Raw genomic sequence first — 20,867 nt, 5'->3', positions numbered from 1 at the left:
CCTTATATTATACAAACCAGACAGCACAACTTTAAAAAAGAAAGATTTATGGATAGCCAAGGGCACACTACAACACTCTGATATGAATTTACAAACCAAGCATTTGTGTTTAGTGAGTCCACCAGATCAGAGGCAGTAGGGATGACCAGGGATGTTCTCTTGATAAGTGCGTGCATTGGACCATTTTCCTGTCAAACTGTAACAAGTACTTTTGGGTGTCTGATGAAGAAAAGAAAAAACGACTTGAGTAGTTTAAAGTATTTTTACTTAAGTACTTTACTCTCTACTTGTATCCAGTTGCAAGTGTTGATACATTTATTCGAGCAACATAGCACCCTGCATCCTACTGCTAGTTTACCAATGAAAGCAGATGTTGCTGGACGTGGTGCAAAAAAATAATTTAGAGTTTGTAAAAAAAAAATCACAAAGGTAGAAACTGTTACAAAGGAAGAGATCGTATTACGACATGCTCCTGTCTGAGCGCGCGAAGCGTCACTATAGTCCATACACCGCCTTCAGTTTATTCGCAGTCGAAGGGAGGAGAGCTAGATAATACGCAGCAGTGTATTGTAGTGTTGCAAGTGTAGCAGACTATTTGGGTTTCAGACCTTGTATTATTCTCGAATTCCTCCTGAGGGATAGAGAATATTTGGACACTGGGAACACGTCGGCGCACCTAGCCTACGGCAGCAATGAATTCACGCGGTTTCCGGTTCTTCGTCGCTATCTCTGAGCTGAAGAAGACTGTAACAGTATGTATAACGTTAGTAGCTAACTAGAGCAGTCGACTGTTTCCATACTTGGGTTTGCAGAAAAGTAAAGCATGACAACGTCCTCCGTGGGGTAAAACTACGACTGGCTATATTATGTTATGAGGTGAGTAACCTCTACATGTTTACTATAACCTACAGTAATTGCTGCGTTATTTTCCCGGATTTAGCCATATGTTCCCACGTTGTGGATCCTAACCGTATAGCCTAATTCATTCTAAGAAATAATGTATTAAGCTACCTTGATCCAATTGTCTACACACAATGTACACACAAATAGAGCTACAAACTTGGTTTACTTCATATCCCTGGTTTGTCCTTTCATAGAAAAACTTAAACTACTGTAAATTCAACTTCAACATGAATTCAAATGGCATTGTACATTTAAACGTTTGTGAATACATACTAGCCTACTGTATACTTCTACTATGCCGTTTCATTAGAAGAAGCAACCTGTAACAATGTTACATCAAAGTACTGCGTTGACAGATGTCAGGTAAACTGTTTTGAGAAACTATGAGAGGAAATTACAGAGAGCACAATGGTAACTGAAAAACAAAATATATTCATCATTGTAGTAAGCATAATAGTTCATAAACTGTCATAGGTTTTCCTAATCTTGTAGAACAGCTCCTGTCCTGGGGTGAGCATGACAGCTCCATGGGTCCACAACCTGGTCTCAGTGCATTTTGTATTATTCTGGTTGTAATTCCAAGACAATCCATTTAGTACGATACGCTATATATACAAAAGTATGTGGACATGCTTTCAAATGAGGGGATTTGGCTTTTTCAGCCACACCCGTTGCTGACAGGTGTATAAAATTGAGCACACAGCCATGCAATCTCCATAGACAAACATTGGCAGTAGAATGGCCTTACTGAAGAGCTCAGGGACTTTCAATGTGGCATCGTCATAGGATACCACCTTTCCAACAAGTCATTTTGTCAAATTTCTGCCCTGCTGTTGTTGTGAAGAGAACTTAGATGAGCAACAACGGCTCAACCTCGAAATGGTAGGCCACACGAGCTCACAGAACAAGAGCCGATTATCTCGGTTGCAACACTCACTACTGAGTTCCAAACTGCCACTGGAAGCAACATCAACACAATAACTGTTCATCGAGAGATTAATGAAATGAGTTTCCATGGCCGAGCAGCTGCACACAAGCCTAAGATCACCAAGCACAATGTCACCATCTGGCAGTCCTATGGACAATTCAGGGTTTGACGGATGCCAGGAGAATGCTACCTGCCCCAATGCATAGTGCCACCTGTAAAGTTTGGTGGAGGAGGAGTAATGGTCTAGGGCTGTTTTTCATGGTTCGGATAAGGCCCCTTAGTTCCAGTGAAGGGAAATCTTAACGCTACAGCATGCAATGACATTATAGATGATTATGTGCTTCCAACTTTGTGGCAACAGATTGGGGAAGGCTCTTTCCTGTTTCAGCATGACAATGCCCCTGTGCACAAAGCGAGGTCCATTCAGAAATGGTTTGTCGAGATCGGTGTGGAAGAACTTGACTGGCCTGCACAGAGCCCTGACCTCAACTCCATCGAACACCTTTCGGATAAATTGGAACACTGACTGCGAGCCAGGCCTAATTGCCCAACATCAGTGCGTGACCTCACTAATGCTCTTGTTCCTGACTGGAAGCCAGTCCCCGCAGCAATGTTCCAACATCTAGTGGAAAGCCTTTCTAGAAGAGTGGAGGCTCTTATAGCAGCAAAGGGGGGACAAACTCCATATTAATACCTATGATTTTTTTAATGAGATGTCCAATGAGCAGGTGTCCATACATTTTTGGTCATGTATGGTATGTATTAATTTGTGGATGTCCATCATCCATTTTGTATTATATGTTACGAATTGGCAAAATGTATGATATGTTATGAATTCTAGTTAGGTGGCTAACGTTAGCTAGCTGTCTAACGTTAGCTAGGCTAGGGGTTTGGGGTTGTGGTTAAGGTCAGGGTTAGGAGAAGTGTTAGCTAAAAAGGTTAAGGTCAGGGTTAGGGAAGGGCTAGCTAAAAGGGTTAAGTAACCGTCTGTCTTATGTAACCATACCAAATGTAACATATACCAATTCGAGTTTCCCAAATTAACGTTTACTATGTTACCTCTAGTCTATGAGACCAGGCTGGGCTTCAGGGCCTGTGGCCAAACAGCTACTCATTACAGCTACAGACCATAGAGCAGAAGCAGCTCTGGTTTCTGTTGGCTGGAGAATGCATGGGGCTCATTATTAGGGGTCACTGTGAGTAGTGTATCATGATAAAACTTTGTTACTTAGACATACTGTAAGGTAAATGAAATAATTGTTTTATTCTTTATATATTACAGAAATCAATAAGAGATAATTGAAAACATCCAATACAGCAGTATTACACGTTTTCTAGAAGAGTTGTCTCTTAGTGCTGTCTCCTAGCCTGTGATTGATTATTAAGCTCCCACATAAACTGTTCAGTTAGGTGTAGCGTCAGGCAATGATGAACATGATGCCTCATCACAATTTCAATCAACAGAGCTTCTCACATTTCATGTCAAATCAAAGCTATTCACAGAAATGTTGCAACACATTTCATATAAAAATATATAGTTAATTTAACAATAAAAGTTGCAGTTTCTCCTCTTTTTATATTAGCATATTTTATGAAGACATTTGTGTATCCAAACAAAAATCAAGACGGACATTTTGTTCTACATATTCTAATTGTTGACTGTCCCAGTGTCCACAGACATTAGCCAGCTTGTGAGTAATCAAAGCAGCCATCTAGCTGAACTGGGTGGAGCACCAGTTATCCAGTATCTTTCCGTGAAAGGTTAGACAAATGCCATAAATAATTGTCCAGAGAAGTTTCGTATTAATGTATCTTTCCAATGGCATGGCACTGTGATTATCTCAGGGGGATAAGGTCAGTGGGGCCAATTAATATCTAATCAGCCTTGCTTGCAGTGTTTGTGTGGACACCATCAAGCTTACTGTGACAGTAAGGATGTGAGACTGTGAGGCATAATCAATGGCAACTGAAGACTGTCTGTGACAGTGAAAGTGTGTTTCTGGTTGCACCTCTTGTTTCTGTGTAGCCAGCAACTGCTGCAAGTGTCCCAAATGGCAACATTTCCCTATATAGTGCACTGCTTCTATTCAAAGGTAGTGCAGCATATAGGGAATATGGTTCGATTTGGGACACACAGTCTGTGTAAAGAGGCCTTAGAGCCAGCTGATGACAGACTGACTGTATGAAGGAATGGACTGTGTCTGTGTGGACTCTGCCATGTTAAGGGGGATAGCTACATTAAGTGAAGCACCGATGCCAAGATGAGCAGCAGAAAGCAAGTCTACATCCCAAATGGCACCATATTCATTATTTAGTGAGCTTCTTTTGACCAGAACTATCAAACGTAGTGCACTTTATATAGGGTTTAGGGTGCCATTTGGGATCGCAGCCGAAGACTCGTAGTACTTGAGGCATGGATCCAGCTCCCATCTTGGTGGGATCAGAGATGCTGCTCTGATGGTGCTGGGTGGCCGTCAAATGCTTAGCTAGTTCACTGAGCATCATGCTGATGCAGGGCTTGAATTTCATGTTTGTAAAAGAGGGAGGAATCTAAAAAGAAACGGCTGTATGTAGGCCCCCCTTTGTATTGCCGCCCATGATTTTGTCTGTCTCGCTTCCAGTGTTTACTCAAGATTTGAGATTTGAGTCTTGAGTGGCAGTGTGGCTAAGCTTCCCAAAGCTGTATCCCTAGATGCAAGATTTTGAATAGAACCCCCCCCCACACACACACACACACTTTTTCATCAAATCGACTTTTCATTAAGGTAGCAATTTTATTCCAATGTATATTTACTGCTGCACATTGCATTTTCTTTGAAAGATTATCCTTTTGAATGAACCTTTCAATTGAAGACCTTCTTTTCAAACTTGTTGACCTCGTGTTCTACCACAAGGTGTAACAAGGTGTGAGTCAACTGGCATTTCTTTTGTTCCCATAAAACGGATGGAAGTAATTTTCTGGGAGATGCTATAGTGTTGGAGACATCCCATAAAGGGTGCAAGTGTTTATGGCCTCAATGTTCCTTTTTCTCTGCTGTTTGACATCAATAGGGTGTTTGTTGATATCGTCTGACAGGCAATTAACAGTGTGCTAGTCCAAGACATTCCAATAGGGAGAATGATAATTAGATGTCCGTTTTGTTATCCACTGTAAATGTGACAGGAGGGCTCATAGTTGTCAAACTGCTGGCACTGGGGAATTAGGACGAAGTCTGAGAGGGAATTGAGAGTCACGTGGATTATTTTTCTGTTCTTATGATCATTTTACTTTTCATCAGGCTGTCTGAGATTCTGAATATATTTTCAATAAAACAGAAATTGCTGTCCAACATCATTGGTATGCTCAAGGGATCATTTTACATCTCGAAAAGTTGACTTTTGACCACTTTCACCCACAATTCCCTAGTTTTAAAGTTCTCATCATGTCCTCCAGAGATCTTGCAGATCATGTGGCTCATGCTTATGGTAAAGACTGCTGTAGTTTATTCAGTCTTATTTTTATGACTGCATAATTCTGTCACGAGAATTTAGCTTGAGTGAGGAAAGTCATCTGCATCAGCTGGAGCTGTGCACTAGATGAGGAAGAATATTTGGAAAATATCAGGAGTTGAGATAGTAAAATGGTGGCCAAATGTTCTCATTATTTTCTGTTAAAAATGAGCCTCTATCACCATAGAAGTGTCTTGTTGAACACGGGAGGCATTGCTGCATTTCTGCATTGATCTGAGTGCTATTGTCATGAGGGAAAGTTGTTCTGAAGCTTGTGCTCTTTTACCATCGTTATAATGTAATGTGCTGTGAGTCACGGATGTGTTATTTGTTCTACTGGCATCGTTGATGGCGTAGGGGGTACTGTAAGGAGAGAAGCTTGTTAAAAAAATATGGAGTGTGGAGGGAGAAATGAAAGGCAAGTCAATGAGTGGCAGGGAGGGCAGAAACAGTTAGTGACACTTTGGTGAGGAGTTGGGCTGTGAGATAGGGAGGGGATTGCGAGAGAGCGGGAGAAAGAGCGATAGCACGGCTACCGATTGCCATTGTTTACAGCAGTTTGAGACAACCTAGATACCACATAACGTTCTGAGAACCAAATATTTTGTAGAGCTTGGTGAGTGTGTGTGGTTGTCCTATGGTTATTTTGTATATAACCTTCTGGAAATGGTGCAGGATAGTTGGTTTGGCTTTGGAACATTCTCAGCACATTTAAAGAACATGACAAAATAACGCTATTTTATTGGTATTTCATTACTTTAAAAGAACATTTCCTTAAAGTTTCAACATGGTTACATTTAATACATTTTTTGGTAATGTTCTAGGAATGTTCTCCAACTGGTTTGACATTGGGAATGTTCTCAAATAGTTAAGAAACAACATTGTTTTGTAGGAATTTCAGAACTTCAGCATAACGTTTCCTACAGGTTTCCTCATTGTTCTATTTAATGTAATGTTCTTATCATTATGATGAAAATGTTCCATAAAAACCACAAGAAAACATTAGTAATGTTCAAAGAACTTTCTAAGAATGTTTAAAAAAACATGCATTCTGTTCTCAGCGTCAAAAAACTCTATCTTCTATCTTGTTAAGTGTGTTCAGGTGTGTTAGCCACGCTCACTAATTGGCCACACCTGATCTTAATGAGTGCATGCTTCCTTTGAAATGGGGTCTGTTTGAATAGACTAAACTGAACAGCTTTGCATGAGTTTAAAAAAACATGGCAAGTTAGCTCCATCCTGGTGGTGCAGTGGACTAATTCCATGGATAGACAACAGAAGATCTTAGATTCAAATCTCTCTGTTGCCGGGCCAAAATAAAAGGAATAGATGTGTGTGCATGACTAATGCCTAAGCAAAGTAATTTCCATGTGTCCTATCTGTGCTTGGAGTTCAAAACAGTTAATCCAAAGTTATTGAAACGTCCAGTGAAAGTTTTAAGGGAGTTATCCAAAAACCTCCAAATAACCTTAACATTTCATTGAAAACATTCACACAATCTAGAAAAATTTCTCAGTTATTTAATTACCTTCAAATAATCTATCATTTTGGTTCTCAGAACTTTAATAAAACCTCCCAGTAAAACTTTCAGGGGACCATAGTAAAAGGTTCTCAGAACCTTCCTGCAACATAAAAATGAACGTTCCCAGAATATTTCATTTAGATTCTCAGAATGTTTAAAAAACATTCAATTTTACTGGTCAGGAAACTTATGGCTTCCTTCCCAGAACCAATGAGAAACCTAAAACATAAGATACCACAACTTCCAAGGAACCAAATGTGCTAGCTGGGAATGATCTTCTCCTCCTGTGTAAGTCTTGGAGATTTAAACTGGTGGCAGCATGCAGTACAGAGCATCTCCCTCATGCTTCTCAGACAGACACAGACAGAAGAACAAGCAGAGAAAGATACTTCTTAAACATACAGCAGTACAACAGGCAGGTGAGTGTAGCTGCCTGTAGCTGGGCTATTTCGGGGTTTGCAATGTAAAGCTAGAGTATAATATTTGCTCTCTCTGCTACTAGCAACTTCGGATGATCACAATCTCTCTTTTTAGCATGCTGTTTTGTGTTGTTGTTAGAGGTAGACCTAGAGGAAAATCTCATGGTCTTTCTATGCCACTCTCTGTGCATCTTTCTCTCTATCTCTCACTGTCACTCTCCCTTCTGCCTCTCTCGGTCTCATACTTGCTGTCACTGTCTGTCATATTTGTACCTGCCTCTCTCTTTCTCCATCTCTCCCATCGCTGCACTCCTCCTTGACAGTGAGTTGTCTCGCCTCGTGTACTCAGGATGTGTGGTCTGGTTGAATTAACTTCTTGCGTCGAGCAATCCCGGATCCGGGATTCTATTTATAGCCTCAAGCTCATTAGCATAACGCAACGTTAACTAATCATGAAAATCTCAAATTAAATGAAATAAATATATTTGCTCTCAAGCTTAGACTTTTGTTAACAACACTGTCATCACAGATTTTCAAAATATGCTTTTCAACCATAGCTAAACAAGCATTTGTGTAAGAGTGTTGATAGCTAGCATAGCTATAAGCCTAGAATTCAGCCAGCAACATTTTCACAAAAACAAGAAAATCATTCAAATAAAATAATTTACCTTTGAAGAACTTCAGATGTTTTCAATGAGGAGACTCTCAGTTAGATAGCAAATGTTCAGTTTTTCAAAAAAATATTATTTGTGTAGGACAAATCGCTCCATTTTGTTCACGTTTGGCTATGAAAAAAACCTGTATCCAGTTATAGCCTCAAGCTCATTAGCATAACATAACATTAACTATTTATGAAAATCACAAATGAAATGACATGAATGTGTTAGCTCTCAAGCGTAGCCTTTTCTTAACAACACTGTCATCTCAGATTTTCTAAATATGCTTTTGAACCATAGCAAAACAAGCATCTGTGAAAGCTAGCGTAGCATTTAGCGGGCAACATTTGCACAAAAACCAGAAAAGGATTCAAATAAAATCATTTACCTTTGAAGAACTTCGGATGTTTTCAATGAGGAGACTCTCAGTTACATAGCAAATGTTCAGTTTTCCTGAAAGATTCTTTGTGTAGGAGAAATCGCTCCGTTTTGTACATCACGTTTGGGTACCAAAAAAAAACGAAAATTCAGTCATCAAAATGGCGAACTGTTTTCCAAATTAACTCCATAATATCGACTGAAACATGGCAAACACTGTTTAGAAACAATCCTCAATGTGTTTTTCACATATCTCGTCATTTATATATCGTTCGTGGTAGTCTCCTTTCTCCGGTGAATCGCTTGGAAAAAGACGTGCAGTTGAAGATGACGCACCAATTTCGACGGAGGACACCGGGCGGACACCTGGCAAATGTAGTCTCTTATGGTCAATCTTCCAATGATATGCCTCCAAATACGTCACAATGCTGCAGACACCTTGGGGAAAAGATAGATAGGGCAGGCTCATTCCTGTCGCATTCACAGCCATATAAGGAGACAATGAAAAACAGAGCCTCAAAAATCCTGCTCATTTCCTGGTTGCAGTTTCATCTTGGTTTTGCCTGTAGCTTCTGTTCTGGGGCACTCACAGACAATATCTTTGCAGTTCTGGAAACGTCAGTGTTTTCTTTCCAAAGCTATCAATTATATGCATAGTCGAGCATCTTTTTGTGACAAAATATTGCGCTTAAAATGGGCACGTCTTTTTATCCAAAAATGAAATAGCGCCCCCATAGATTTAACAGGTTAACCAATTTCAAGTGTGGGGGGGGGGGGGACTCAGTCAGGACCGCAGCATGTGGTTCGCCTGCCGTGTGGTGTGTGCTGTACAGTATGCTACATGTGTTGTATTTCTCCAACTTTTGCAGTGTATTGCCACACAGCACTTCATTTCAAGGCTTTCTAACAGTAACTACCTACCCCGCCACATTGGCAGCCTCACAACAAAGCTATGTCTCATTCTAACCCTTTTGGGCTGGGCTGTATCCAGATTTTCATACTTTCATACTGTTTCTCTACCATACAGGGGTATATGGTATTACCCAATGTGCACACAAGGGGCACTACCCAAGATTTTTTAAATGTTAAAAAAAATGAATATCATACAGTCTGTATTTTCATATACCCCTGTATACGATATAAATAGCCCAAGCATATATTCGACACCCTGTTAAGCAGGGTTGGGGTCAATTCGTATTTTCTTAACTCAATTCAAAACAATGAATTAGAATGGAACTAGAATTGGCCACACCCGACAGGAAGCAGCATTCGATTTGATTGAAACATGAAAGTCTCATTCATTTGACAAATTATTTTATCAAAAGGATATGACACTTAATGCAAAGAATTCAAATATTAGTTTGATTATAACTCGTAGATTTCCGTTTTTTTCTTTGTCATGAGATTAGATTGTTTCCTTCCATACTGCAGTGTTTGAGCTAATGCATTCTAGGTAATGTATTCTGATATTTAAAAACATGATGGGAATTATGATAGACAACCCACAAGATGATCTTAGAATATTTCCAGACCACCGTAAATATTTGTAATTGTTTTTGGAGCACAAGTTTGATTAAATTTCACTGAATTTCTACTTTCTTCCTTTCATTCAAATGCAATTCAAATTCTGCTGACTGTGGGGTGTGGCCAATTCAAATTTAATTCAAATTCGAGAAATTAATTCAAATTAAAGAGCAATTTGTTCAATTCAGAATTGACCCCTGCTGTTAATTATTTTAAAGGAGAAGGTGCATGTCACTCCAAAACCACATGTACAGCTATAGCCTCATGTACAAAATTGCAGCTGCAGGGGGCACACAGTGCCATAGTCTCCTATTGTGACTCATACATAACATTCTGGTGTGCTCAAGGCGTCAGTCTACACCCACTGGGCACACGAGTCAATTCAATGTCTATTTCATTTTGGTTCAACTTAATTTAATTTAAATGACTTGGAAACAACGTTGATTCAACCAGTGTGTGCCCAGTGGGCAGTTGGGAGTGGAGCTGTCGAGATTACTCATAATTAAACAATGAATGCACTGTTGGCGTGTTTTAATGGCTGGAATGAATGATGTTTTCCTTAGCATTATTGCATACTATTGTCTGTCTGCTCATTGTGATGAACTACCATGCCTGCAAGGGCTGGAAATTGCCAGGGACCTCACGATATGATATTATCACGATACGAAGGTGCCAATATGATATGTATTGCTATTCTCACAATTCTATATGTATTAGGGCTTAGGGCTGTCCTTGACAAAAAAAATTAAAACGTGTGTGTTTTAATCAAATCAACTATATACACTGAGCTTGTCTGATGCTTTAAGCAAACTGTTTGATCAATTGATTAAGACACTGGAGGGAGTCCGATCTCAATTGATTTGATTGTGCCGGGCCTGGCTCAGACTTGCTGCACTATGTTTAAAAGAAAAAACAGCGAATGACTGTGTGACTGTTGTCTCTCCTCCCTTCTGCAGCGACCACCATAGAACATCAACAGTGTGGATCGCACTGTCTGTGTTGCTGAAGCTGCAACATAATTACAGCCATTTTTGACTGAGAAGTTATGCTACCGAAATCCCTCATTTGTCTAGGAAAAGCATTCCCTATTCTTTCAACCCTTGGTCTGTTTGTGAAAAATGTACAGTATTGTTCACGTGCATGCGATGCATATGACATGACCTGTAGCATAGCATATCATAATCACAACAATAAATTGGTTATAACAAACTTTGAACACCGTAACACCTGACAGCAAAATGGATGCAGAGGATGTGCCAAATAAATTAGAAATGGGGGAATGTTTTGTGGTTGCTCAGCGGGTAACGGGGAAGTCAGATGTGTCAAATAAATCTGACTGTGGAAAATACTGGAGATCAAGATAGGTAAGGAGAAAGCACTGTGTGCATATTATGTGTGCCAAACAGGTGCTGTTCGATTACAATATAATTTTTCTGAATGTTTGGAACAATGTAAACAACACTAAATAAATAATAAAAAATACCAGAGATGTGTAAAGTCTTTAATACAGCACAGCAAAGATTAAAAACTGCATAATTTGTTTATTCAATGTGGTTGCTTGAGGCTTGGTGCTCACGGAATCAGCAGGTTATTAAACAAACACTCAAACAGGCAACAGAAGCAGGATCTGTCTTATTTCTGTAGAGATATATGGTTTATTTATCAATCCAGGCACATTTAACAGTTAGGCTATTGGTTATACAGTAGACATAAATAAGTTTGTTTTCTCTCTCCTCACTTTTCTTAGACAATTAAGGCAAGGGCTGTTTTCTCTAACTCCGCCGCATTGTTCTCAACACCAATATGCGGGTTAACTTTGCTATTATGCACATAGCAGCATGGTCTAGGAAATGGCGCCAGTTCGACAGCGCACCGATGTGTTTCAGACCCGCGGACAGCGACCACTTTCCAACACGGGAGAAAGCGCATTTGTTATAAAATAATATAACTTTTATTTGTGTTGCACCATTGTTCTTATATAATATAACCATATACAATTTCAGTAGCACATCTTGGACTGTGCCATCCCCACGACCCACACAATGGGTCCATTCAGACAGGCTCGAATCAGACAGGTGTCTTGTACACCATGAATTGTTAATTAAAAAATGTTTTTTTTGCTACTGCTCGACTAAAGAAATCTTGGGCGACTATCAGCCTATCGAGCAAACAATTGATGGGGTCAGCCTTAATGGTGATTAGATACTGCAAATTTGATGTTCCAAACATCTGTTCGATGCTCATGCAGAACGCCATAGGATGTTTTTGTGTTGGTTAAGGGCAGTCAGGTCTGGAGAGAACCAAGGGCTATATCTGTTCCTGGTTCTAAATTTCTTGAATGGGGCATGCTTATTAAAGATGGTGAGGAAGGCATTTAAATACAAAAAACAGGCATCCTCTTCTGATGGGATGAAGTCAATATCCTTCCAGGTCCATTAGAAAGGCCTGCCCGCTGAAGTGTTTCAGCAAGTTTTTTTTTTTAGAGAGTTGGATTTTTAAAAGTAGAAGTTCAAATTGTTTGGGTACAGACCTGGATAGAAGGACAGAATTCTGCAGGCTATATCTGCAGTAGATTGCAACACCTCCCCCTTTGGCCGTTCTATCTTGTCTGAAAATGTTGTAGTTAGGGATGGTGATTTCGATAAATGTTAAATAAATAACAAATTATATAAGAAGAAAAATACCAGAGTTTTGGCGCAGGTACAGCAGACTAGCGCTACCTAACGCTAACTAGCAAAAAAATGGTTGCGTTAGTTTGGACAAACCTACTCATTCAAGGGTTTTTCTTTATTTTTACTATTTTCTACATTGTAGAATAATAGTGAAGACATCAAAACTATGAAAAAACATATGGAATCAATTTTCTTTTAAACAAATCAAAACATATTTTAGATTCTTCAAAGTAGCCACCCTTTGCCTTGATGACAGCTTTGCACACTCTTGGCATTCTCTCAACCAGCTTCACCTGGAATGCTTTTCCAACAGTCTTTAAGGAGTTCCCACATATGCTGAGGACTTGTTGACTGCTTTTCCTTCACTCTGCGGTCCAACTCATCCCAAACCATCTCAATTGGGTTGAGGTCGGATGATTGTGGAGGCCAGGTCAGGGCGGCAGGGTAGCCTAGTGGTTAGAGCATTGGACTAGTAACCGGAAGGTTGCAAGTTCAAACCCCCGAGCTGACAAGGTATAATTCTGTTGTTCTGCCTGTGAACAGGCAGTTAACCCACTGTTCCTAGGCCGTCATTGAAAATAAGAATTTGTTCTTAACTGACTTGCCTAGTTAAATAAAGGTAAAAAAATAAAAAATAAAAATAAATTTATGTTTGGGTCATTGTCCTTTTGAAAATCAAATGAGAGCCCAATTAAGCGCAAACCAGATGGGATGGCTTATCACTGCAGAATTCTGCGCTAGTCATGCTGCTTAAGTGTGCCTTAAATTCTAAGTAAATCAGACAGTTTCACCAGCAAAGCACACCCACCCATCCACCTCCTCCTCCATGCTTCACGGTGGGAACCATGACATGCAGAGATCACCCGTTCGCCTACTCTGTGTAGCACAAAGACACGACGGTTGGAATCAAACATCTTAAATTTGGACTCATCAGACCAAAAATACAGATTTCAACCATCTTAATGTCCAATGCTTGTGCAAGTCTTTTCTTTATATTGGTGTCCTTTAGTAGTGGTTTCTTTGCAGCAATTCGACCATGAAAGCCTGATTCACGCAGTCTCCTCTGAACAGTTGATGTTGAGATTTGTCTGTTACTTGAACTCTGTGAAACATTTATTTGAGCTGTAATCTGAGGTGAATGAACTTAACCTCTGCAGCAGAGGTAACTCTGGGTCTTCCTTTCCTGTGGCAGTCCTCATGAGGGCAAGTTTCATCATAGCGCTTGATGGTTTTTGCGACTGCACTTGAAGAAACTTTCAAAGTTCTTGAAATTATCCGGATTAACTGACCTTTGACTTAAAGTAATGATGGACTGTCTCTTATTTTTGCTTATTTGAGCTGTTCTTGCCATAATATGGACATGGTATTTACCAAATAGGGTTATCTTATGTATACCACCCCTACCTTGTCACAACACCACTGATTGGCTCCAACACTAAGAAGGAAAGAAATTCCACAAATTCCACTTAACAAGGCACACCTGTTAATTGAAATGCATTCCAGGTGACTACCTCATGAAGGTGGTTGAGAGAATGCCAAGAGTGTGCAAAGCTGTCATCAAGGCAGAGGTTGGCTACTTTGAAAAATCTTATATCAAATATATATTGATTTGTTGAACACTTTTCTTTTGGTTACGACATGATTCCATATGTGGTATTTCTTCACAATTATTCTACAATGTAGAAAATAGTAAAATAAAGAAAAACCCTTGAATGAGTAGGTGTGTCCAAACTTTTGACTGGTGTGTGTGTTTGTATGTGTATGCTAAGAGGTGTAATGGCTCAGAATGGGACTAAGTGAAGCGTATGGGTGTCTGCCAAGGACTGGATGAACAGCTGATCTGCTTGGAGGTGCAGGAGATTTATGACCCCCCAGAACAAAGCGGTGTCTGCCGTGGAACTATAAACCATAAATCACACAGAACTGAGTCAGACCGGGTCAGCAGCTCCTCTCATCTGTGTGTGTGGCTTGTACCTGTGTGTGTGTTTTTTAAGTATTTTTAATGCTTTCCTCTGAAAATTGATCTCACTGTCTCTGATGTTTTGATGACATACACAACCGTTCAAAAGTTTGGGGTCACTTAGAAATGTCCTTGTTTTTTAAATAATTATTTTTTTGTCCATTAAAATAACAACATACAATTGATCATAAATGCATTGTAAACAATGTTAATGTTGTAATTTACTATTTTAGCTGGAAATGGCAGACTTTTTATTGGGATAGGTGTACAGAGGCCTGTTATCAGCAACCATAACTCCTGTTTTCCAATGGCACATTGTGTTGTGTTAGCTAATCCAAGTTTATCATTTTAAAAGGCTAATTGATCATTAAAAAAACATTTTGCAATTATGTTAGCACAGCTGAGAACTGTTGTTCTGATTAAAGAAGCAATAAAACGGGCCTTCTTTAGACAAGTTGAGCATCAGCATTTGTGGGTTCGATTACAGGCTCAAAATGTCCAGAAACTTGTCAGCCAATTCTTTTTCTGAGAAATGAAGGCTATTCCATGCAAGAAATTGCCAAGAAACTGAAGATCTCGTACAACGCTGTATATTACTCCCTTCACAAACTGGCTCTAATCAGAATAGAAATAGGAATGGGAGGCCCCGGTGCACAACTGAGCAAGAGGTGTCTAGTTTGAGAAACCGACGCCTCACAAGTCCTCAACTGGCAGCTTCATTAAATAGTACCCGCAAAACACCAGTTTCAACGTCAACAGTGGAGGCGACTGCGGGATGCTGGAACACAGGAGGGATTGTTGCTGATAATGGGCCTCTGTACGCTCATGTAGATATTCCATAAAAAAATCTGCCGTTTTCAAGTACAGTAGTCATTTACAACATTAACAATGTCTACACTGTATTTCTGAACAATTTCATGTTATTTTAATTGTCCAAAAATGTGGTTTTCTTTCAGAAACAAGGACATTTTTCAGTGACCCCAAACTTTTGAATGGTAGTGTAGATTCAAGTGGTTTCTCGAGTGGCTTCTGTATTTTCCAGGGGAAGATTTGAGCTTTTGTGTGTATTACGGACATATACGATGCTCATGTTCCTTTAATTAATATTGTAACCTTGCTTTCCTGAAGTCTTTGCTGTCTAGATGTATTCTGTGTAATAATTGCAAAATTTTTAGGTGTCAATCAAAGCTGATTATTTATTATCTTGTTCTAAAGCCAAATTGTCACTGGCTTTTTTTATTACCTCAAACTATTTTCTGCTAATTCTATTATTAACCTTCATTCATCCAGCCTTTATCGAGGCTTTCCACTGACATGAAGCATGTATTTTGATATAGACTGTAATATCTTAATGGCAAATGATGTTTTAGGTTTAGTGTAAGGTTGTAATTGAACTAGCAAATTATTTGCCTGTCTGTGTCATTCAATGCTATGGTGGTTGGTTTAATACGGTCAATATGTCTGCTGTGCCTATGGGGATCAAGGCTAAAGGTGAAACATGGATTTATGCAAAGGTAGTGAGGGCGATCATGCCATTGACATGCTGTCATTTTACTTTAATATACAGAACTAAAAAAATCTAAATCCCTTATTGACTTGTTATACAACATTTCAGAGACACACACATGTCAAGGCAAAGTAGCCTAAAATGGGTATCCAGGGCAATTCATTTCTAGAGTTGGTGTAATTTCAGAAACCTATTTCAATAAGTAATTTTTAAAAAGCTGAATGAATATAGAGATAAATCATCTGTGCCAGGAATATGAAGTGGGGAGAGAAAAAGATGGATCTTAATTTAGTTTGTAGTGTTGCTCAAAGAGGCATTGAGTCGCTGCTGGAAATCAAACAATTGCAAATGCCTACCTGTGTTTAGGAATGGAACTTATATTGTCAAATTGATCTCCAACGTTGAGCACATGTGAGATGGTGCAGTCGAGCAAAATTAAACATCTTTGAGCAAGCGAACACTGAGTCGAGAGCACAGAGGATTGGTCCCGCGAGCAGAGGATGAGTGCTGCAAGAGCACAGACCAGTCGAGAGATCAGAGGATGTGTTCCGCGAGCAGACAAGCCAAACTTGAGAGCTTGCAGGCGTGACTTTGGGCGAGCAGAACATTATTGTTGCAGATCAAAAAGAATATGTCTGAATCCAAAAATATTGAGCCGTAAGCAAAGAAACATGGTTCAAGCATGTAAAAATTATTTAAAGCATTGTTCACTGAAAATAATCACATGGCTTTGTCCAGTTTTCTCTCTCTCAAGTCTTTGCACCTTCGGGTTTCAATTATTAATTGTTTTGATTGGATTTCAGGTTGGTGTGGTTGGGCTTAGAGGCAGGTGTTTTTCTAGAAACCTTAGATTGGTCACTTTCACTGGAGTGATGGAAGAACTAACAAGTACTTTCCCCTTGGCCAGTCCAGTGTTATGTGATTGGTCTGCATGACGTCTTCTTTAGTGCATGACGTCAAACAGATGTGCTTCAGAGCCGTCGGTTTAGCTAGCTACATACTCTCATTGGCTAGCTAGCATTCTGTTTTGTAAGATATGTTTGTATATTGTGTTAGATTTGTTGTTTTATAAAAGTAAATAAACATGTTCAGCCAACTAGCCGGCTTGAACAATAAGCACCAAACGACCTGGGAAAACCAGCTTCAACTTGATATATAAGCAAAGTAATTGGAAAATAAGTTAAATATCTACTAATCCTTTAGTGGACTCTACTTGCTGAAGTTAGCTAGATAGCTAATTACTTGTTAGCCAGCAAAGTTTGTCTGTATGACGAAAAGCAAACAGTCAGCTCTAGCTAGGTAACACAATTTTCTTAACTTTTCCACAAAGTGTTTGTTATGTGTTTGCTTGATATGAGGGAGTTAAACCTCAATGCATTAGACACTAGGTCCTGGACATAATTTCATATAGCTAAATATAATTACTCCATTGTTGGGAATAACATGTGGGGGGACACATAATAATGACATAACATTGAAATAAAGGAAGGACTACTGGGCTAATTTACAGAAAGTGCAGGAAATTAAATGAAGGCAGGATCCAATATTTGCGGTATTTATTCCTCCCAAGGGCACTCACAGCATATGGGGATTTTGAATTATATAGAAACATGAAGGGGAAAACCTGCTACATCAATACAATACATAACCAGTGCCAAATAATATAATGTAAACTGAAATGTATCTGATTAACCAGCTAAATGCAGGTTAACATGTCATCATGTTACACACAGAATTCAAAGGAGGACTGAGGACAAAGCAACATCATGCATTCACCAAACATTTAACAGAGGAAAACATATTTGTTTTATCGTAATTATCTGATTGGGAACTACCATTGTCTATCAAATTACATTTGGCATTGGATGTTTTATTGAGTACAGGCAGTAATACAGGAATCAAATCGCATAGGAAGTCTCATCGGATCAGATGTTAGCCATCTGTGGAAAGAGCACAAGTAGAACAAAGATAGAAGTGCAACCAGATAACAAATGTATCATTCAACATAAGATTCCACCTAAAACAATGACACTGTACCGCTTGCCTGATGGTAGGAGGGCAAACAGGAATTTGAAGCTGGGCACATGCTCCACTTCAATGCCATCAATGAGAACTGGGGCGTGGCTGCAGCTTTTAGACTTCCTGTAATCCACAATGAGCTGCTTGGTTTTCTTTGCATTGAGGACCAGGTTGTTGTCGGTGCACCATGCAGCCAGGTGCTTGACCTCCTCTCTGTAGGTTGACTCGTCATTGTCACTGATCAGGCCTACCATGTGGTGTTGTTGCCTGCGAACTTAACGATCGTTTTGGAACCGTGTACAGGAACGCAGTCGTAAGTGAAGAGGGAGTACAGGAGGGGGCTCAGCACACAGCCCTGTGGCACACCGGTGTTCAGGTTCAGGGTTGAGGAGGTGAGGTTGTCTAACCTGACAGACTGGGGTCTGATGGATAGGAAGTCCAAAGTCCAGTTATAGAGAGAGGGGCTGATCCCTAGGTCATGGAGTTTGGTGACCAGCTTAGAGGGAATGACTGTATTGAATGCTGAGCTAAAGTCTATGAACAGCATTCTCACATAGGTGTTGGTTTTGTCCAGGTGGGTCAGTGCAGAGTGTATAGCTGTGGAGATGGCATCCTCTGTAGACCTGTTCGGTCGGTAGGCAAACTGGTGGGGATCCAGTGTTGGAGAGAGGCAGGACTTTAAGGTAGGCCAAAAGCAGCTTTTCGTGTGGGTGAGTGCAACAGATCGGAAGTCATTCAGGCTTGATGCGGTCGACTGCTGGCGCAATGGTTAGGCATTAGGGTTATTAGTGTGGTTAAGATTAGGTTTAAAATCAGGTTTAAAATTGTATGATTTTATGACTTTGTGGCTCTGCCAGCTAGTGACCACTTTGCACAGCTGGCTCTAATACATAAGTAATCTCCATAAATGCCAACCTGCATCTGTGGAGGGGGTCTTCACTACGTTCTGGCTGTTTTCCAGACAGCGGTAATGCTGGAACGTGTCCCAGGCACTGTTGGTGTCAAGGTCACCTCCCCCAGAACCTGTGAAGTTCTCCCTAGTTCTGACAGTGGGGCATCAGCCCAATCTATAGAGAGGACAGAAAGATAAAGAAGATGGAATTTGATTTTGTATGAGTCTATGAGTGTGTATGGGATCTGGACATCTCTGAGTAAAGAGTAGAGGGGCAAGCTCAGTCTAGTCCATCCCTGCCTTGAAACACTGGTCTAGAGAGCACCACATATCTGAGGAGACGAGAGAGAGAGAGAGAGAGGGATGTCTAGACGAGCATAACATTCACGGACTCAAAGTAGACTCATATACACAAAACGGATATCCTGCACTACACCAGGGTCACGTTAGCTTTCAAAAGTCTGCATTTTCAAAATGTAAAAGCTCACAAAAATCTGTGTTTTTAATACACTGAACAAAAATATAAACGCAACATGTAAAGTGTTGGTCCCATGTTTCATGAGCTGAAAAAAAAGATCACGGACATTTTCCATACGCGCAAAAAGCTAATTCTCAAAAATGTTTTTGCGTTTGCATTCCTGTTAGTGAGCGTTTTTTCTTTACCAAGCTAATCCATCCATCTGACAAGTGTAGCATATCAAGACACTGATTAAACATCATTACACATGTTCACCTTGTGCTGGGGACAATAAAGGGCCACTCTAAAATCTGCAGTTGGCATGCTGACTACAGGAATGTCCACCAGATAATTGAATGTTAATTTCTCAACCAAATGTTGTTTTAGAGAATTTGTCATGAGTACAACCGGCCTAACAACCACAGACCATGTGTATGGTGTGTGGGTGAGCGGTTTGCTGATGTCAACGTTGTGAACAGAGAACCCTACCGCCACCATGGGGCAATGTTATAGGTAGGCATAAGCTATGAACAATGAACACAAATGCACTTTATCTATGGCAATTTGAATGCACAGAGATACCGGAATGAGATCCTGAGGCCCGTTGTCGTGCCTTATCATTCGGAAACATAAGGTGATGGCAGCGGATGAATGGCACGACAACGGGCCTCAGGATCTCATTCCGGTATCTCTGTGCATTCAAATTGCCATATATAAAGTGCCCCATGTCACAAGGATTGGTTCACAATTCCTGAAAGTTGAACATTTCCCAGTTCTTCCATTTGCTTGCTTACTCACTAGACATGTCACCCATTGAGCACGTTTGGGATGCTCTGGATTGACATATACGACAGGGTGGTCCACACCCTACCTTTTTTTAAGGTATCATATCTGTATTCACAGTAATGTGAAATCCATAGATAGGGCCTAATTCGTTAATTTAATTTGACTGATTTCCTTATATCAACTGTAAGTTAATACAATCTTTGAAATTGTTGCATGTTGGTTTATATTTGTATTCAGTATAGCTGAAACACACTGTTCCAAGCAGCATCAGCAGCGCTAGCTCCAGCTCAAGTGAAACCATGGAAGAAAGAAAGTAGACAGATCAAAATATCCTCAATTTCATGAAACACTTCGGTTTCACCTCAACACCGCCTGAGCCAATGCTCTCAAATAATAGCATGAAACCAGCTCATTTACAACCGCACCTCAATACCAAGCATCTTTCCTGTGTGGGTAAGACAGCAAGAGTTTTTCTATTGAAAGCTGTCAGAATTTAAGGGAAGTAATGAGAAATTAAAGAAAGTGACACAGTCAACCAAATCATTGGATGCTTCATTTGCTGTGTTGCTAAAGCCATTCATAAAGAAGGTTAACCCTGACATTGACTTTATCTTGTCCAGGCAGACCTCTGTATCACTGACTGTTTGTAAGGCTCTGTGATAGGACTGAGTATCAGCAACTACTGCTTCACACCGATGTCAGTTGGCTATCCAGAGGGAAAACACTACAAAGGTGTTTTGAGCTGTGTGCCGAAG

The 20,867-nt window shown here is 40.0% G+C and overlaps 1 protein-coding gene across 1 annotated transcript in view; it reads left to right on the top strand.

Moving 5' to 3' along the window:
• The first annotated feature begins 532 nt into the window (after positions 1 to 532).
• The window catches only part of LOC135525234 (alpha-1,3-mannosyl-glycoprotein 4-beta-N-acetylglucosaminyltransferase C-like), a 220,526-nt gene continuing 200,191 nt past the window's right edge, over positions 533 to 20,867 (top strand). The window contains exon 1 of the mRNA XM_064952958.1: positions 533 to 876. The gene's annotated coding sequence lies outside the window, so the exon portion shown is untranslated. The remainder of the gene's footprint in view (positions 877 to 20,867) is intronic.

The sequence above is a fragment of the Oncorhynchus masou genome, chromosome 31, assembly GCF_036934945.1.
Source record: "Oncorhynchus masou masou isolate Uvic2021 chromosome 31, UVic_Omas_1.1, whole genome shotgun sequence".
In the NCBI taxonomy this organism is placed as follows: Eukaryota; Metazoa; Chordata; class Actinopteri; order Salmoniformes; family Salmonidae; genus Oncorhynchus; species Oncorhynchus masou.
This window is presented reverse-complemented; position numbering and strand designations above follow the sequence as displayed.